Source organism: Pagrus pagrus (genome assembly GCF_965226575.1).
Source record: "Pagrus pagrus genome assembly, chromosome: 5".
NCBI lineage: Eukaryota > Metazoa > Chordata > Actinopteri > Spariformes > Sparidae > Pagrus > Pagrus pagrus.
This window is the reverse complement of record NC_140189.1, coordinates 28,355,399-28,376,938: the sequence shown is the minus strand read 5'-3', so window position 1 is coordinate 28,376,938 and position 21,540 is coordinate 28,355,399. Positions and strand designations below refer to the sequence as shown.

At 43.4% G+C, this 21,540-nt stretch overlaps 1 long non-coding RNA gene across 2 annotated transcripts in view; it reads left to right on the top strand.

Moving 5' to 3' along the window:
- LOC311257052 overlaps positions 1 to 21,540 on the top strand; it is a 92,468-nt gene that overhangs the window by 9,864 nt on the left and 61,064 nt on the right. For both annotated transcript variants that reach the window (XR_014622565.1, XR_014622566.1), the window contains exon 3: positions 4,493 to 4,555. This is a non-coding gene — a long non-coding RNA (uncharacterized lncRNA). The remainder of the gene's footprint in view (positions 1 to 4,492; positions 4,556 to 21,540) is intronic.

The window sequence follows — 21,540 nt, the reverse complement described above, 5'->3', positions numbered from 1 at the left end:
GGAAATATTATCAAATAATTTGTGCTTTTTGAGGAAAATGTTGTGCATTTGTCTGTACTTCTACTTAACTTATTTAATTATGATGGGTTTTTCTTGTGTGTGTGCTCTTTTACAATAGATACAAATAAAGATACATGATTTTCCTGGGGGAGAAATCTCTGATGGTTTCACCTGAGCAAAAAAAACCTTTGCATATTGCATTTTCAGAGACGCTCCATCACTTGATTTAACATTTTTCAACACTGCCGCGATGCATGGGGACCAAAATGCTGTGAAGATCCACAGATCAGGTTCACTAAGTCAAGCAAAACAAACACATGGCTTGGGAGATAGACAAAGAAGGAGGGTCTTGGGTGTGCCATGGCCCTTGTCTAAAGCGGTTATGGGGCCCACATGGGCGTTCTGCTCTCCAGAGGCTGTTGGGGTAATTATCTGCCAGGGTGCACGTGTGGGAGTGTGTGTGTGTGTCAGAGCGAGCGTGTTTCTGTGCTCGTGTCTGTGACGTGCACGTGGGACCGTAGCTTCGGATGTTTCCGAGCATCCTCTCCTGCGTCCTGATGCTGTGGCTTCAAACAGGATGAAATGCATATCCACTCGACCCTATATAGGTCTTTACGCTTGTGTGATCTATATGTGCCCCCTAATCACACACACACACACACACACACACACACACACACATACACACACAACCTCTATATGTCCATCTTTTCCTTACACCCCTAGATTTGAGAGCGGGGATCTGGGAGTCTCAGAGGAGGAGCGTGGCTGGGGGAAGAGGCTGAGGAGCCATCTTTGACATGGGGCATGGGGGCCCGACAGCACAAAGCCCCAGCTTCCCTGCTCCTCCATGTGGAAAATGGCAGGAGAGCAAGAGGAGGAGGGAGAAAGAGGCAAAAAAAAAAATGGAGGAAAGAGGAGGAGGGAGCGACAATTAGTGGGATCTGCTAATCACCAGGGCAACACTCATTTAATTGACATGTGAAATTTGAATTCATCTAACAAGTCGATAGGCAGGACGACAATGGACCGGTCGTCTGAGGTCTGCCGGTGGAAGCCAAGGAGGGGAAGCGACAGCTGAGGGGCTGAGGCCGAGGTCTTTGTTAGAAGTAGCAGTGCTGTTGGATGAGAAGGTCGCCCACAAAGAGATTATAACCCATTATGCCTTTGACCTTTTGGATAAGTAACTCTACTGCTGCCCTTAAACACTAATACACAACAAGACACACACACACACACACACACACACACACACACACACACACACACACACACACACACACACACACACCGCGGCAGGGCTTGTTTATGTGTTTGTCTATGTTCTTGTCTTTATTTTCAGCAGAAGGCAGAGTGAGTAAACAACATTTTTTTTATACCACAATAATCCTGACCCTGATAATTCCAATGGCTTGGAAGAAGAGAGGCACAAAAGGAGGTGGGCAGGGAAAAAAAAACCCTGCAGTCTGTCCGTTCCAGCGTTCACAGAAATCAATAAGCTATTTAATGTCATCAGAAAGCAGCATGACTGTCATCCAGCTGCTACGGGAAGTGAAAGCGCACATTTCGCACTGCCACCTCAGGAAGTGAGTCGGAAAAGATACAAAAGATGTGCTTACTCACAGCTCAATTATTCAGGCATTTACAAAACGACACACTGGACAGGTGCAGAACCTGTGACTGATAAATATTCTCAAAGATTCACATTTTAGGAAACCATTTTCAGCCACACTAGCAATGCTGTGGTTTGTGCTGATGGTCAGTCCACCACTTTTCGACTCAGACATCCACATCAGCCTCAGATGTGTTTGTCTGGCTGGTCGTTTGGTTGGTTTGTCAGCAGGATTACACAAAAACTACTGAACAAGTCTACGAAACTTGAATGACAGATGGGTCTTTGCCCAGAATAGACCCCATTAACTTTTGGTGCAGATATAGATAAATAGACAAATGCAGGAATTTTTTCTCGCTTTCTTTAGCAACAGCCGTATTTATGTGGCTGGTATCTATGAGTGAGTACAACTCCATCCTAGATCTGGTGAGCTTAAATTATGGTTAAGCAGTTATGAGTGGTTTCAAATTTAGAGTAAATCAAGTTTGATATTGGATTTTATCAAATTGTACTCACTCACAGATACCAGCAACCTAAATACGCCTCATTTTTTTTCATCAAGATCGAGGCATTATTCCCTGAGGAATTAATAAAAATATCAAAAATTGCCATACATCTCCACATATCTCGAAATGTTAAGGAAAGTGAGAAAAAATTCCAGGATCTGTCCATTTATCCGAACCGATACTAAAGGTTAATGGGGTCTATTCTGGGCCGAGACCCATCCTCCATCCAAGTTTCATGGAAATCAGTAGTTCAGTAGTTTTTGTGTAATCCTGCTGACAAACCAACCAGCCGACGAGCTGACACTGACATCATTGGCGGAGGTAACAACAGCTCAAGATGAAATGTATGAGTCATTTCCATTTCTACATTTCCGATCTGTTTCTAGTGACAGGACTTAAAGTAGGAATGGACATTCTTCTTCTTTGGTTTTTAGAGGCTGTGTGCACCTACATGTAGCATTACTGGTTACTACTGGATTGAAAATGAGACTACTTTTTTTGTATCTACTCTATAACAGAAAAAAAAAAGGAAAAAGAAAATAACATTAACAGTAACATTAAAAAAGAAATAAAATGTTCCCCACCCCTCATCCCATTCTCTAATAAACCAGCGTTTCCATCTCGGCTCTGAGAGGGCCTGAGAGACTCTCTCAAAAGTCCCTGCACTTCCTCTCAAGTAACCAATATCCACAACTATTTCTATTCTCTCTGATTTCCTCTCTGCCTCAGCAGCACAGAAACAGCCAGAAATGCTAAGAACTTAATCTTGTTTTCATCATGCTTCCCACCAGATTTATTCTCCATCTTTTCTTTACTGCTTCCTCATGACTTAGCCTTCGCTTGGACCTGAGCCTCACGACTTCCATCTCTTTGTTTCTCTAGGGACAGTCTGCTCTGCATGCCTCATGATTCCCCCCACACTGATTACACTTTCTGCACTGCACATCTCATCTGCACACATAGCAAATATTCCTAGTCCACACACAAGCGAGCTGTGTCAAAATTTACAACAGCGTCTGCACCTAATTGGCTCGGGAACAAAAGATCTCAGTGGTTGACTGATAAGGTTCAGGGACACTTGGTCAGGGTTCAAAATATAACATGAAAGATCTAGTTTCACATCATTCTCACCCGTCTTGGACATTCTTTGACTATTAACAACTCTGTTACACTCTTTAAATCCTCTCCATCTACAACTCCCTTCAGTGGGACTCTTCTATTTAGTGGGAAGCGTGCCACTCAGTTATTTCCAGAGCCTTTTCCATTGGAGTCTGCAACACACATCGAGCAATGATAAATCCACTTTATCCTAAATCCAACTTGTGATCTCAAGTTGTCAGACAGAACTCCAGATCTGAACTTGTTCCCAGTCAACTTTATTCGTCCCTGATTTCACCCGGCCGTGTGTTTTAAATGAATTCACCTCCATCTTCCCCTCCTCCAAGGACTGTATGTTTTCAGGAAAACTTTCAATTCTGACCCTCGTCCTATTTCAGGAAATACTAATTATCAAATGCATCAGTTCAATAATAAAGTCACAAAGTCCCTCCAAAAAGTGTCATCAAACCAAAAACCACTCACAATTTTGTACTTTCTCAACCTCTCCTCCACCTACACCATGTTTGGTGCATCCCACCTCCATTAAAGGTCTCCTGAGAGGCTGGCACTGGTTTGACACTCCCTGGTTCTGAAACAGCATGGTCAAGTGCAACTTAGTGGGGAGGTAAGAAAATCAAACATGACAGTTAAATAAAGATGTGTGGAAACATATAACAAAACAAGACTAACAGGACTGACAGGAGGCCACTTGAATTACCAAACTTATTTTGGAAGGCAGAGCAAAGATCGAACTGTCCACAGTGGCAACTGGTGACTCAAAAGATTGGGGAGGACAGGAGGAAAATCAACCCACTGTGTCATGTTATTTTACACTAGTAGCTAGAAAAACTATTTTAGATATGATACTGAGATTTGGTAATGTTTGATATCAACCAATTACTATTTTATCCCTCTTGCTTCTCAAAAATAGAGGAGGATCAACCTCCTCTGTCTCTATGGACCAGCCTCCCGTGGTCCACACTGTCTGCTGTTGATATATTCATCACAGACTTCCCAGTTTAACTTTGACTTTGAAGCACACGCAGCCTTCCTGTGCAATAAGGGATTGATTGCAACATTTTGTGTGTGCTCACTTTTTTGAAGTGCTTTAGATTGGCTACTGTTGTCTGATCATCCTTGCCCGGCTAGATGAAGCTGCTGTTTTTCCAGATCTCATCAACGCTTGCCAAAACTGTGCAAATAAGACCCAAGATAGGAAAAAACATGTAATGTCCCCTTTCCTGAACCCTGACAGACACTGGTTCTCTTCCTACAGGATCCCTCTCCGGACTGACACATGCAGCTCTGGATCGCATCGAACCAGCCCTCTGTACAACTGGTGAGTCCTGTCCACACTGCAAGCACACCCCATCATGGACAAACGATTTCCCCAATTTCCCTGGACATGCTTAGTCACCCCCACCAGGCGCTGCTCATCTGCCTATTCTCTCGCTCTCTTTCGTTTGATTTGGGACATTTGAATGACCTCCACATCACTCCGGCGTACTTCCCAAACATACTTGTGTGCTTTTGATCTATCCCTCTGCTAACAGATAGTCCCATTGTCAGAGGTGACTTTGTAGAAGTGGCAGAGAGTCAGAAGAGACTTCCAAGTCTTTCAGCCAGAGTGTAATCCTCTTCCTTTATCTCTCTGGCTGATCTGGGCCAAAGCGCAGTGTGTGAGAATGATTCAATGAGCGCCTGCTTTTCTGTAGCTCTCAGTCACGTTTCCTCTGCCTCTCTCGCTGTTTCTCTCTCTCTGTTGTTCTCTAATTCTCACTTGTGTGTCTATTGTTCTGCGATCTTGCAGAGTGACCTGTCAGTGCTCACCTCCTCTCTGTTTTGGACAACAGTGATCGCTGATATGATGCTGCTCTCTTTTTAGAATAGAAGATTGTCTCACACACACACACACACACACACACACACACACACACACACACACACAGACGCCACCTTGCCCTCCACACCAGACAGCCAACTTGGATTATGTCCACGAATCACAGCTGGATTGATGTGTGTGCATGTGTGTTTACTGTAGATATGTGTGTGTTTCCGTGGGGGTTGGGAAGTGGGCTGCATCTGGGGCATCTGATTGGCCCGCTGGCACTGGAGTCAGGCAAGATGCTGATTGGATAGCTGTACAGTATGGAGACTAGCGTGCAGGTTTCTGTGTGCCATCTCGGTTTGCCTCCCAGAGCTCTGGCCAATAGCTCCACATATTGGATGCATTACAGATTAGAGCCAATGCAAGTGTGTGCACATGAACGTGTGCGCGCTGGTGTGTCTACACAGCTCATCTGTGCAAGAGCACTTTTATCCTCTATGAGCAAATCTGCACTGTCTTTGTTCACCGAGGTGATCACGAAATGCATTTGCTCTCCCAGACTAATCATTAATTATTAACGGCAGATTTGACTCGGCAGATCGATGCAGTCGCTGCCCATCGTCACACGATTAAGACGGCTCTTAAGTACGTTTTCGACCAATCAAAGCGTGAGAATTTACTGAACGGTTACGGTAACGGCAGACAGTTACTGCACGATGTGCTGCAAGGTTTGTGAGCTCATCTTGCTCAAGGTGAGCCATCCTACACACATGTTCAACATTACAATACAATCAGATGGAAAACATGCACCGATGCTCAGCCAGCTTGAAATCTGGAGAAGCGTCACAGTGCTTTCAGCTTGGATATCCCAAACTTAAAATGTAGTGATAAAAGCAGACCTGTATAGTTGTTCAAGTGTTCTTGTTGTTTTCGTCTGAAACAGCTGTCACAAAGTACTCCTTTGGTTGAATTATAAATCAAAGTGTGGGAATATTTCATTCTTTTTCCAAATGAAATTTCATTTTACCTTCAGAGCCATCAAAGAGATTCAACGTCAGTGTGAAAGAGAAATTATTAAAAGCCCAATCTTCAATCTGAATACACAGAGCCCCTTTTGTGGGTGAGTCTTCACGGTTGATTCCAGTTCAGGACAAAAATAAAATAAAGAATACAAATGTGAGAATAACTTTGAGAAGCTCAAGGTCTTAAACTGAACCCTGATTCTCCTTTGAATTTCTACTATGGAGTTTTTTACAGAGACAAAAAAGATGGTGACACGACCAACTATACTATACTATAGTAGTTAGGGATGAACAATAAAACCATCATTGATATCGGTTTATAAACGCTTTAACATGAAATAACCAGCGTCAGAACTCACTGAACATTTCTGCAGATATGACAATGACGATAAGATGTTGCTTTAATTATGCACACGCAACGCCAGCCATTGACTAAGTCGTTTTCTCATTTTGCCAAGTGAATGTGTACATTTTTGAAAGCATTGTACGTTTGTACCTGTTGGTGGGATATCACAGTAAGAGTTGGCATAATAATGTGTTAATTCTGCTACAGGAGAAACTTGATTTCTCTGCAATTAGGTGGTAAAAGATATGTGCATTTATAGGTATCATTGTCTGCAACTGGCCAACGCATAGCAGATATCAGCAAAAATCCCAAATTGTGCATCCCTAATAGCCCGCGAATAACTCCCGCTTTTTTAAACCTTTCTCCTGCTGTGATTAGTAATTTCTAATAAATCAAATAGGTGTCTCTCAGTTTCTGGATGAATGTGTGTCATGGTACCTGGCAGCCCAACCCAGAGGCGGAGGTGAGCGCTCGCAAACGACCCTGCCTGTAGTTTGTCACTCATCCCTGCGCTCGCTCAAGCCCTCGACTTCACTCTGCAGACTCTAGTCCTGCAACATTTTATCCTTCCTCTTCTCCGGTTTGAAGGTCTGCCTGGCAACGTTGGCCCCTCACAAACTCTCTCACAATTTTTGCACTTAAAGTTATTGTTTGTGATGGAAATGTTAAACTTTCAAACACTTTTTGGGACATTTTCTGCAGTTTTTAAAACTAGTATAAAGTAATTTCATTGTCACACCATTGTGTTTGTCCCACTGATCTGTGGTGTAGGGGGAGGGGTGTGGGTAGGCCATTTGCCGACACCCCAGAAAATATCCCACTTTTTCACAGCCTAATGTTGGCAGGTGTGCTAATAGTCTTTATTTAACTTAATCTATAAGAATTGAATAGAAGGATAGAAGGAAAAATGGAGGCCAAGACCTGGAAAGACGGGAGTGAAAAATTAAGAATAGCATGCAGAAAAGGAGAAAAGAACGGAGACATGAAGAGCGCTGAAAACAGCAGTTCATGCTCCTCTCCGTGGCAGGATCTTGCCGATTAGAGCTCCTAACTCTGTCATTACACTTGTCAACACCATCCACTATAATTGATGCAAGTGCAGGGCTAAACCACCGAGGCTTACCCTACATGAGACACACACACACACACACACACACACACACACACAGGCATTAAAAAATAAACAAAATGTGACCATGCACGCACGCATATTGCCCATATGGACACGCAGAAACAGAATCACAGACAAACATACATATTCACACACAAAAACCACCATCAGCGTGGCTGCACATGCCACACGGTAGGACACACATGCATACGCAGCACCGCTCGTTGGAAACATGGCAGTGCCGTCAACCCCAGACGGCTCTTCTCTGCCCACCTGTCAAAAAAGAATCGGGAGGAAAATTCACCTGGCTGGTATCTCAATCTTCTTCGGCGCTTAGCGTAGCTTAGACCAACCATCTGGCTCAGCAGCACCGCTCACCTCCCTCCCTCTCCACCAACTCTCACTCTCTCTTAGTCTTTTTAAAGCATGTCAGCAGTTACCAGCACAGCGGTCTCAGTAAGGCTGCTAACGTGGCTAAGTGTCCCTGGGCCTCTTAGTTAGTGGGTGCTGTCTTTCTTTATATGTGTGTGTGTGTGTTAGTGTGTGTGTGTGCTTCACAGATGGCAACGGGAGGGGAGGGGGAGTTGGAGGGGGTGATGGAGAGAGCTGTCTGAGGCTCCGGCAGCTCTCGTGTCTCTCAGGCAAGGCGGTCTGTCTGCGGGCATCTGCACTGGCAGCACCCCCCCCCCCACACACACACACACGGCTCCCCCCGCCTTTTCCCGTCCACCGTCGCCACGGCCACCTCACCATCCAGCGTGCGGCGGCTTGGCAACCACCCACAGCGCTGCGCCGTCCCTGAAAGATGATTCCCCTTGACCTCGGATGTGTCACTTCACCGCCAAGCTTCTCAGTTCGCCCCAGCGGATGATTATTTTGATAAATGATAGGGGTGAATTATACATTATGGTTACGCTGGGAGAAGAACAGGCTGTGACTGAGGCTAAAAGTTGCTCAGGGAGGAGTGTGAGTGAGAGCGGACGCACGTCTGCGCGCGCATCCGCACATGTGTGTGCGTACACGGGCGCACATGTTGTGCTCGCCTGGTTGTTGGAGAGTCTTTGATTCAGGGCTGGTCTCAGGGTTTGTGTTGGGCTGCGAAACTTTGAAGATGATTAGATGAGTTGTGTTTGTAGTTCACCTACCCCTTTAAGATGGCTTCGTCCTCGCTGCTGCCGGCTTATTGATCACAGCGCAACGCGTTGTGACATTATATTTAATGACGTGACAGCGCACTATAGGCAGATAGGTCAAGATGCTGTGTTTCTTCTTACGTGTTTCTTTGAACTTGTAGTATCTCTCACATTCTCCTATCCATTTGCGCTTCGTCTGAGCTGCTTGATGTGGAATTTTCTACAGGAAACTTATACGTGTGGAAAAAAGTCGACAATTATGCCAGAGCACACTGTACAGGTCTTTGAAATTTTGTGCGAGTTGACCCCTTTGTGTCCAGCTGGCACTCGCACAAAGACAAGAGGTCTTGAACCCATCGCGGAGTTTAGATGAGTTTGCCGACTGCAAGAAGCACAGGAGTTGAGTACAGAGGGCAATGTTGGATTTCTGACAGGATGTCTGAATACATTAAAACATACTGTACACCACTAAGCACACACGCATCAACGCGCACAATCATTTATGCATCCATTCTCTTTGACTAACACAGTTGTGATTGGCTCGTGCGCTGCAGCAGCACAGAGCAGGGGCCGGCGCAGTTGACACATCTGTTCCCGAGAAATTCATGGAGGTTTTGGGCGCTGGAGGTGTTGGTATGCACTGATTAGCGCAAGGCTGTCTTTACCCAGCCGCCGGGTTTCCTACTGGGCTTCCATAAACTGTTTACTAAGGAGTCTGTTGCCATGGTTTTCAGCCATGTTCCAATCAGTCTTCTTTTTTTTTTTTTTTTTTTTGACCACTCAGCTTTATTTATTCCTCAAAAAAAGCCCATGCCTTCTGCATCAACCAACTGTTGTTCCCCGCAGACCAATTGTTCTACATCATGTATATACCGAATTTCATTTATCTGCAGGGGGAGTGGGGCTTGGATGATGATTTGAGCCCGATCGGACGAGCTTTGGAGAGAGTCTTTACAAGCTGACACCTTTGGCTCATGGGTGGTTTTGAAACAGAGGCTTTGAAGAGAGAAAGAGATCACTGTCATAATAACCTAATAACACTGTTCTCTCTGTGTGTGTGTGTGTGTGTCTCTGTGTGTGCTCTAGTTAGAAACACATGCTAGCCACACTTTTTGATCTCTCTTGAAAACAACATTTTCCCCACCCAAAAAAAAGAAAAGAAAAGAAAAAAAGACAACCGGTCAAGATAAGTGAGACAAGACGACCCACACTGTCTTTCCTCTGATCCCTGCGCGTCCTTTCTCTTTCATTCTTTCATCCTTTCATTCTTCTCTCTGTGTCTCTCGCTTTAATAATGAGGGAAAACTCTTTCATAGATCTGACAAAGCTAAAGCAGCACAAACATGAAGCAGCTCGCGGAGGTCGGGTCACACCTGGTCTGAGTAGGCTGATGCTCAGTGTGTCGCTAAGGTCAGGGGTTTGCCTCCCTATAGGCTGTAGGCTGCATCTTTAGTGTTTAATAGTCTTGTAAGCTGTTTATTTCGACCCTTTGCACCTCTCTTAACAGGAAGCCATATCCCTCAATTGGATTACGGCTAATTAAATACGACACACGTGTAGAGTCAACAGACAGAGGTGTTACACACTCCCATCCCCGGCCTTTGTCACTCCTCCACCGGAGCAACAGCTTAAACACTGCGCCCTTGAATTTTTTAACATTAACCTCACTTTAACTGGAAATTTTGCTGACAAGGGGGTTATATCTTCATCTCAGCTAGTTTTTTCTCTATTTCGTGAACAGATTTGGGTGAAGATTGATGGACAATTTGGTTTTGAGTTATGAGTACAGTTTAAGGAAATAAACTCACCATGTATAAGGATGATGAGATGATATCTGCGTTCCAATACCCATACCCATTAGTATGGCAGGAGAAGATTAAATACGTCCTTATACATGGTATATCAAATGCAGTATGCAAAAACTACCAGGATGGCCTGGCTGATTATCAGAGCTGATATTCCCCTATTTCTCAGACTCTTGGTATCGGTGGATTTCTTGTCAGATTATTGGTATCGGCCCTGAAAAAGCCATATCGGTCGATTAAGACGCAAAATGGTATCTCCGGAAGCCCGGAGGGGCAAGTAAAAAAACAATTCTGGTCATCCAGTTTTAAACTGAAGTGTTTTCTTTCCTGTGTTTATGGCTTAAGAATAGGGCAAACAAATGTTTCGCAGGTTTCCAGGATCATCTTTCTGAGTTATTTTTTTTTTCACTTGCCTCTCTGGACCTCCGTAGTACGAAGACCCCATTAATGGACTGACTACCTGCCCAGATTGGCTCTCTGCCTGCCGTGCTCACATTATGAAAAACAATAATAGTTAAGGATGCTACATAGGCCTATTTAAAAAGCTTTTAGCCTCACAAGAAACCATAAACAGCAATTCATATTATAATTTTCTTTTTATCACAATTGCTATAAACATCCAGTGGGCCAAATCAAACCCCCCCCCCCTTTGAGCAGCCCTGTCTGGTTGCATCTGGCCACATTTTGCAGTATGAAAGCCAGCATGCTTTTCTGGCTATTCTGACCCACAATCCTCTGCGCAGAATTTATGTTACATTGACTGAGCTGGCGAAAGAGCACAGACAGCTGACAGCTCACAAACTCAAAGTACAAAAGAAAAAAGTATGAAATTAATGCAGAAAAAGTTAAAACTGCAGTTAAGCATTTCGAGAAATCCGCTTTTGAGATGACAAGACTCCTGGGAGTCAGTGCGCCCAGTCATTACTTACCAAGGAATAGTTATATCACACAACTGCTGTAAAACTACACATTTCCATTGTTGCTTTTGTATTTCTGTTAGTGTACAAACTACAGAAAATAACTGAACTGCAGAATGTTTCTGTTATTTTAGGAGTAAGTTAGCTGAGTTGTCTCCTGCTGTTTTCAGTTGACACAGACATGGGAGTGATATTGATCTTCTAAATCTTCTAACTCTTGGGGGGGAAAAATGCAAATTAGTCCTTTTAATTAAAGTTTCTATGTTAGGATTAATGTCTTGGGGGTAACAGCTGATTGATTGTTGCCTGAGGTGTAGTAAACTACCATTTACACTTCAGCCATTTGACCTCCTTCTGACCTATAATGCTACTTTCACTTTTCAGGTTTATCAACTTGTTTTTCGGTGACCAACTGAATCCTAGTATTTTTTTTATCAGCTTGCCCCCGCTGTTCCCAGCCCCTGCCTTCCAAACCAGCCCCTCCTTGGCCAGTTTGTTGTGTCTGTGGTGACACAAGGTGACGTGTGACTGTTTGCCGAGTGTAAAGATAATCATTGGGCAATTAATGGGAACCAAAAGGGAACCATTAGCAAAGTGTTAACTTGCGATACCTGCCTGGTGTTTGTGTCCTCAGAGGAGGAGAAAAAAAACAAACTTGGAATTTAAATTGCAGCGTGCAAATGCAGTGGATGGAGACATAAAGTTCATTGCTCTCTAAGGCATGTTTATTTGACTGTATGACTGATGAGCATATTTATCTGCTGAATAAGAGCAGCTGTGGAGGTCTATGTATGCTGGTTCCAGCTGTTGCACTGCTTTGACTGCTTTGTTTGTCTCACAATTGGCTCTTCAAAATGTAAATGCATTATACTTAAGATAAGAAGCAGAGTTTATTGCCATTATGAGATGCCATTTCTATTCGCTTACATAGTGGAAATAACTACCAGTTCACTCTTTTCTCTCCAGTAACATCCCTTTTGTTTAGAGGCTGCAAAAGTACTCACATACTTTACTCAAGTAGAAGTACAGATAGTTGTGTTTAAAAGGCTCTGGTGAAAGTAGAAGTACTGATTCAACTTCTGTACTCAAGTACAAGTAGAAAAGTACAGCCTCTGAAATGTATAAAAGTAAAAATTTTCCTCTGAAGGACATTTCTACCGGCCATTTCTGTGCAAAGCTAACCGAACCTCACGTCATATTGATATAATTCAAAGACTATTAAACTTAAAGGTAGAACCAGTAGGATTTTTCCGAGCTGTTTGTAAACGCAGCAGGAAAACAGTTGATTGTTGAGTCTCATTCCCCGGACGACAAATACCAATATTTTGTGTTGGTACAGCGTCCCGAAAACAGCATAAAATTGAAAAAATAAGAAAATAGAGCCAGATGACTGCAGGATTTCTGCAGATATGAGTCACTAACGCGCCTTTTCTCCCGCTTCTAGTGTCCCTCTCCGTCTGTTTCCATCTTGCTACGTCCTTTACATCATTTCGTCTCGCTACGTCTGCCGTGTGTGATACGCACTGTTAGGCCGAAATCAGTCTTGTGATGTTGGGAAGGCGGCGTGCAATGACGCAAAATTTAAATAATTGATATTTCCCCTCAAATGCATTAAAACTAAAGTCTGTTTTGAACATGTGAGGAGTAGAAAGTTTAAATGAAAAGAAAAATAAATACCCAAATGAAGTACAGATACCTGAAAAATCCAGTATTTGTACTTTTACTTCCCACCTCTGCCTTGTCTGACTATTCCGTCATTCAGTCAGCTAACTCATGTGTTCACTGTTTCAACTCTGACTTCTTCCATCTTGGAAAAAGGAGGAACAAAATGACAGAGAGAAAGGTGAAATTTTGGATGCCATCAATCTGTTTTTCCCAACAACAGGAAGCTCTTAATCTTTGCCCTCCTGTGTGATAGCATGGCGGTGGTTGCTGCTGTTGTTCTTGTTGTTGTTACTAGTCTGAATTTTCTTGGAGAAATATCAATTTTGCCTGAATGGGTGGAAGTGAGTGACAGTGGGATCAAGCGATCACTGAGGAAAAGCACTGAATAAGAGAACTTCAAGGATGCTGGAAGCTTAAAGAGTCTTATTATCCGCCCCAAAACCCCACCGTTGGATTCAGAACTTGCCTACAACCATATACACGCACAGAAGTGGTCATGTGATTTCACAAAGCTACACACACGCAGACGCACACTCTCACAGACAAAGCCTTTGAAAGACTCAAGAGGGTTATTTTCTTTTTTAAGTCTCTAAATCTTTTTATTTCCATCCCTGTTTCAGTATAATACTCTGGTGTGTGTGCATGCGTGCGCGCATGTGTGTGTGTGTGTTTTGTATTCTTCCATAATCAAAGGCATCTATTTTATGTTACTACTGCCCTACATATCGTAGCCGAGGTGGAGACCCAGCGAGGGGAATGTTCTAATTAACAATGCTGCCATTCTCGCTGACACCTCTATCTCCGGCACTATCTCTTCAACTCCTAGCATCCTCTTCTCCAAAGCATCCACTCAACGGGGAATGCACAAAACACACACAGGGTTATGTGTGTTCTTTGCTGCGAGGAATATCCTGAGCACTGATCTAGACAGGAGTCATTTTGCTGCAAATAGGACAGTAAGGAGAGCGAAGGGGGGGTGGGTGGGTGGTGGGGTGCAGGCAGGCAGGTTGCCACGAAGGGGAAATACACACAGATGGCCTGACAGACTGACAGACAGAGGATGAGAAAAAAGTAGAATAACGAAGAGACAGACACAAAGACACGTACGTATACAGGACGCACATGCATGCAGATACCTGCCGAAAAGTGCGAGCACACCTGTGAGTTGTAATAAGTTCACATTGGTGTACATTTAAGGTTGAGACCTCTGTGTTAGACGACTATTAGCTTTTTATAAAATCTCTGCCAATCGCTGTCGCGCAGTTCAGATACGATGACCGTGTCGTGATCTGTACAGCCTGCAGTGATATGTTCTTTTCTTTTCTTGGCCCTTTCTGAGCGATTCGCCAAGCAGAAATCCCAAACGTCCGCTCCGTCCGGATTCTCAGATGTGAGAATTTGTTTAAAATAGAGATGTACTGATACCGTTTTGTTTCGTTCCCGATACCGAAGCGAATATCTGAGCCTTGTATATCGGCCGATATCGAGTACTGATCCGATACCAGTCTGTTGAATAAAAAACATTAATAATTAAATTACGTGTTATCATATCACTATAAAAATAAAGGCTTTTAAATGTTTTTGTTATCAAATGTTCTCTGTTATCAGTTAAAAGTTCCTTCTGGGAGATCAGAGGCTGGTAAATCAAGCTTGTTCTACTTTGGTCCTTGGTCCTGTAATGATCTGCAGGTCAAGCTCAAACTCGAGACTCTTGCTGAATAATGGAAGTTTTGTCTATGCACTGTATCATGAAATGTATTTTTATACGTACTGCTGCTATTATGATTAGATTTGATGTTGTTTTTGTCTTGTCCTGTCCTTCATGTTGCTATAAAGCACATGATGGTTAGAATTATTGATAATGAAAATAAGCACGAGCTACAGCTTTAGTTTTTCATTTATGAGTAAAAAATAAATATCTACAACTTCCCTACTCAACCAATCAGAAGTTCATACATATACCACTAATTTGTAACAGCAAATACATTTTGTAACAAACACAATGCTGCCTCCAATAAAAACATAACGAGGAACATAATGAGGAAATGTTTTTAATTAAAGTGTCTGCCAAGTCGCAAAATGTTCATACCAAATGTTATTTTCACTGTAAATGTATTTAATTCATTTTCCCAACAATATTTGCTTGTGGCAAGTAAAGTATGATTAACATATTTAATGGTTATGTTGAGGTTGAAGTTCAGTGAAAGATTTGGGTCGTGGTTAAATACTGAAAAAGTCAACAGTGACTTGAAGCACGGGACAGGATGTGTTTGTGTTTGTGACTGAAACTACAGTCTCTACCTAACGAATCTGACAACGAAACATGGTGGCAGAAACACGTGTATGTAAATGTAACTCTTTAGGAGACACAGTTGTTGTGTATGTGCAGGTTTTTCCAAACCTGTGTAAGCCCGCTATAAAAACAGGATTGACTCTGTTCCCATTACCAGGAGATGAGTTTGCCTTTCTGCTTTTCTTCCTCGTGTGTCACATCCGTCATCACGAGCACGCCAATAAAACAGTGAGCGGTAAAAAAACAACAGCAGATACCTCATCAGAGAAGACATTTAAACTTCTTCTAAAAAGTCCTCAGTCTTCATTCTGAATTAGACGCATTGATTTTTCTGGTGGTGAAGACAGAAAGCTGCTAAGGAGTAAGACATCCCACTTTCTCATCTCTGTTGAGAGTCGCACATGAGCAGTACCGATCAGGCAGCTGGGAAGACAAAAGTCAGATGTTGGTGGGTGTTGGTGGGTTTTTTGACCAGTGTGAAAGGAGTGAAGTATAATGATGCATATCACGCCACCACAAAAAAGTCAGTAAAGTCATGTTCTCTGTGTTGTCCTGCTACGACGTGATGACGTATGTACAAGAGGTAACCGTGCTCAGGCCTGGCTGTGGCCGGAGCAATGTGAGTGCAGGCCAGCGGTGGACTGGGGAGGAGGGACGGTCAGAGCAACTGGGCCAAGTGTGAGTGCGCCCTAACAACACATAGGTTGGTGGCAGCAGGCAGGCCACTGCTTGTGGTGGCTGATGTGGTGTCAGGGTTGGGGGGATGCTGGGCTGGATCCTGCTGGGTCTTTTGTCCCCCCTGCTAATTGAGTGATCCTGGTGACCCTGTCGTCGCCGACTGGTAACACGTCAGCAGGAGTCGGTGTCGTTGCCCTCCGCTTTAAGTCATAACTGCACGTCTGGCTCCGTGATGGGTGGTGGTTGTTGGATGGACTGTTACATGGCAGAGGGATAGATGATAGATGAAGGCTGGATATGCCATACCATAGTCAGACAGCAGGGTTAAGTGCAGTTCAGTGGCTCGACATTGACGCCGGTAATGTTTCTGCTTTGTTTCCTCGTAGGGCTGACAGAGCCAGAATTGATTGAAATCACAGTGCTTTAAGGCACATTGAATAAAAGAATCCAGCGACTGGCCTGTGATTTTATGAAAGTGTGGGCGGATGCATACAAGAAGTGTAGGGAGAAATAAAAAAGGTTTATTTTTCCTTGAGGAATTTTCCGTGCCGCAGGTATGAAGGCGTAATGAAGAGGGTGAAGGGATGGAGGGACTGTTAGACCGTTTTGAAATTAGTATGCTTCGAACATATGAGAATAACACTTGACAGATGCTCACAGGGTGATATCATGCCCCATCTTATGATTTTTCATTAAGTATGCTATAACAGCTGCACTTGTACATCTCACTCAGCGGCGACAGCCATAGCATGCCAAGTCTTCAAAAAAAAAAAAAAAAAAGAAAATCACTCATATTTCAATGCATCCCTTTGGAATGTCTTTCAGAGAGCATGTGACACTTTTCAGATAAGTGTTTTTGTGTTAACAAAATGGAAATCTTAATTTTGCTAAGCTAATTATAGCTTGTAACCGGTTGCTAAGCAACCTAATGACAGGAGACAGCGGGGAGTCAAGAATCTAACCTTTGGCTGGATGGAGCCAAGAGGTGACATTTGGATTTGCTTCATATCAGTCTCTATTGATGCACTGACTGTGGCTGCAGTGCACTTTACAGTTCCTATGGTATAAAGTGTGCTTTTAAGTAACTGTGTTTTTTTTTATATATGAAGGAAGAAAAACTGTTTCAACTTCAGGGAGAAAATTGAAAGCATTCAATCAACGTCAGGCGAAAATGACAGTCCTTACATAAATGTCTATCTTTATGAGTGTGCGTGAGTCATTCTGCACTGTAGAAAACTGTGCATTTAGTTATGTCCCCGGTGGCTTGTTATGTCTACTCACAGCGCATAAAACACTTACACAGAAAATGTATAAGATTCTTCACATAATGCAAAATGGTAGAGGACTAATGGGCTGAGTTACGAGGCTGTTGTTGCCTCACGTCAGGGTTGTATTGTTGGATTAAATTCTGGAGCACCTCCACATAGAATAACAGTCACAATATGAGAATCTTTACCCCGACTCTGTGTTAGATTAATACAACATGTTGAAATCCAAATGCACAAAAAATGTAAAATAGGCACCTCTGTTACGGCTTCACACATGGTCGTGAATGGATTTCTGTATCCGACTTGGGTTAGATAGTGTTTTTGCAGCACATGCGCACTCTTTGCATCTCAGATCCCCCAAAAACAATGTCCCGTATGCTTTGAAAATTTCTTTGTGGGTGTCTGATTTTTCCTCTGATCGAGGGGGGAGTATTTGGGGGGTGGGTGGGGGGGAGAGATCCATGGCTCAGCGCCAAAATAGTTTTGAAGTATCTGTGAAAAGACTCCTCTTAATCCGTTTTATTTGCTCTGCTACCTCCGAACCATTTGTCCACGCAGAGCTCCCAAACCCTCCACTCCACCCAGCCATCTCAGGGATTTAGTGTGGTAGAGCAGAGGTGCAAGAGCCCACAGACAGTTAAAAAAAAAGCCATCTGGCCAGTGTGGAGGGGGTGGTGGGGGGTGGTGGTGGTGTAGCGAGGTGGGGGTGTTGGGAGGTTTAGGGCGGAGGAGTCGTGCTGGGCAATCAAAATGACGGACAGCAGTGAGAAGTGTTTTGCGGGCTCCCATGTACATGCAAAGTAGCCCGACTTGTGAGCTTTCACAGCTCCCTCCGGTCTTCAGGTAAACACTGACCGGTCGAGGTATGCGTGGTCTTTCCTCACCTCGGTGTGTGTGTGTGTGTTTTTGTTTGTGTATGGTAATAATGTGTTTGTTGGCTCGCTCGTGAGAGGAAAGAGTGGACTTTCTTGTGTTTACGTCCATGTCAGTGGCTCGTGTATTTGTGTGTTCTACAAGAGAGGCTGCCAAGTTTATTTCTGTAGTTTTTCTTCTTTTTTTTGCCAGCTGTAGTGTTTGCCAGTGGAAGGTGTTTGACCAGAGAAGTCAGGGTTAGCAGGTGAAATAAACAGCATCCATATTTCATGAACCATCATAAAAAAAAAAAAAACTCTTCTCGGATTCGACACAGACTCAGTTCTAAGGACACTGTGAAATGGGCGCACAATTGTTCCTCTTCGCTCTGAGCAAATATTATAATCCTATTCTCTTATGCTTTCCATCTTGCCCTCTCTGCCTAATGTTCACCCCAATGGCGGCCCCTTTCCCTGAGTGAAAAACCCCTCCGAATGTGTGGAGGCTTCATTTTTCACTCTCCCTTTGGGGCTCTGTTGTCAGAGAGCAGCCCTTAGGAAGTCTTTATTTCTGCCAGGCAGGGCCTCTTGCGTTCCTCCACCCTCTCCCTCCGTTCTCATGGCTGTCCCCCCCACCTGCTGGGATCCTGATCCCAGCCGGGGCAGGGCTTCAGCGGGGGACAATTACTGCTGCTCCCCAGCTTTGATCATCTGACCACATGGAAGCATAACAGCTGACCACATGTTTCAACAGACAAGAAGACGAAGACGAAGACGAAGAAGTAAAGAATGAAAAGAGGAAGAGTTATAATAGAGTGAGAAGAAGAAAAGAAATTCCCCTTTTCATTTAAGTTGAGCCCAAAGTTCCACTCCTCTTTGGAGGCTTTACGGAGAGTTAGCCCAAACGGTCAGATCTGTGTTTCAGCTTCCTTTGATGCCGATTATTTATTTGGATCAGGGCAACCACACTTATTACGGACTATGTCTGGCTTCAGCCTCCAATAAAGTTCAGTTTCAATTTGCCACTCTTCTCTTTTGCGAGTGCCGCAGAGAGAGAGAAACAGAGAAGCAATTTGAGGCAGCCCTTGTAAAAAGTGAGTGCTAAGTCTGCTGGTATTGTCGGCCAAATTGTCACGAGGCCAACTGGGCTCTGCTGTCGTGTTCTGAGCTCTGTCTGGCTTTATCGCAACCTAGGCCACATCCACACCGCAGACAATAAATAACACAGGGGAAATAGCTGTTAAGATGTGTGGGCGTAAAGGTGAAAGAAACATGTTGCTCAATCAGCCGAAAATTGATTTAGCTGCAAGTGTCCTACGCAAATGTGCACATAAATAGAGATAGATGCAGTCTAAAAAAAAAGGTTTGATAATTTATTTTGCATGTATAAACCCCCTATGTTGGGGGATATCTACTCACAGGATCCGGGCCAAGGGGGTTAGATGGAAACTGACAAGGCTGAGCGAGAGGGGAGGGAGTTTGCTTTGCTCTGCTTGTCAGGGATGGCCTCTTGGAGTGTCCCAATTGTGGAGGAGATCACTTTACCACATTAAGGGTGCCTCAAAAGAACCTCTTCAACAGCACTTTGGCCCAGCCTGGAAGAACAGGGCTTGTTTTGACTGATCTGCCACCTTTTATTGTCACTGCTCTGCCGACCAACAGCTTGCTCCTGCCTCAGCTATACTGCCACTGTGGCTCTTTGAGAGACGCTCACACACAACATATGTGCGCACACTTGTGCACAAACACACGCATGCACCGCGAGCGGGAATGCAAATGTGCGCACATGCACACTGGCATAGCGCGCACTGCCTCGTGTGTGCACAGACCCACACGCGGAAACCTCAGGGCACACGGAGGAGATTGGAAAGATTGAAATCGGCTTTGATGATAGCACCGGTCAAATAAAGCACATGAGCATTAGAAATGTACTGGAAGGTGTGTGAGAGACGGAGACCCACTTGTTACCTTAATGAACAAAAAGATTCACGACTTCATATATCATCAAAAAACTGCAGAGCAAATTTGGAATAACCTCAAATGTCCCCCGCGACGCGTCTGGTTAATAGTTCCTACTAGATGTTATTTCTGTTTCACATAATGTCGCTCAGCATTGAGAGATATGCCAGCAACATTACATTTTTCAGATAAGTGTAGACAAATCCTCAGCACTTAGCAGCCTGTTAGTGAGCAGCAGCTCTGACAAATCGTATATCTGCATTTTTAATGAGGTGAAAATAGTCAAAGTTAATATTTTTTGACTTGTGATGACAACTATTTGTAATTTCTTTTGATCACTGCATTTATGTAAGAAAAAAAACATCAGTAGCATGAAAACTGCTCTGGCAGTGGTTGGAACACACACACACACACACACACACACACACACACACACACTGTAAACCCATTGATATTTCACAGAAGCACTCTGTGTATGTCTCAATGAGAGAATCACTTAATTAAAAGCTTGTCTATTAAACTGAAAAGACAATTGGGATGAATAATTTCACTTACTGCTGTAATTAATATAACACGTCAGAATGAATTTGAAAAAACGGTATGAACTCATTACTCATTTAAAATACCATTCAGGATTTTTATATACATCCATTTTTTTTTTATTAATGTGATTTTTTTTATTTTTTATCATACACACACAAACCGGAAAAATCAGATGAGCGTTCTTAAAGGTTCACTTTGTAGTTCTGGTGGAGAAATTTAAATCAGGAGACTGATTTTATTTTTAAGGCTAAAAAAACTAATACTTGACCTTAAAGAACAACACAATTTCATACTGTTTTACTTTGTTTATACGTGGCGGACCCTGCCACCTTTCTAGCTTCAAACAGTGTTCTGGACCTTATTTTCCTCTGAGAACAGCTTGTTTACTCAGTTAATAGTCTGTTTGTATTTTGTATTATTACCTTATTAATATTGTAAATATAAAAATTCTGACTTTGAATTCCTTCTCCGAAAACAACAAAGTGCCCCTTTTAAAAGCAAAATAATGTTGTTTTACTTTTTTCTTATGAGTCAGGAACAAACAAACTTGTTTAAGTGAGTTTGTGTCCACAGACAGAGAGAGGGGTCACGTTATGATGTAGCCTCGTCCATTTGTGTATCCTGCCTTACTTCGTAATCATTTTTATCCGGCAGTTAAAAATAATTAACGAGTCATGCTCTTTTGTCGTCCACCATTTTAGGTCCTCGCTCCGGCAATGAAAGGCCTCTCCATCAACATGGTCGCGTAATAGTGTCAGGATGCATTTTAAAGTGCAGTAATTCAGTGGTTTACACGGCCTCATAAAATACCGACATGCCCCGATAATGAGAAGCATGAATGGAAACTTGGAGTTCCCTGTGGCCCCTGAGTCTGTGTGTGTGTGTGTGTTTGTGTGTGTGTGTGT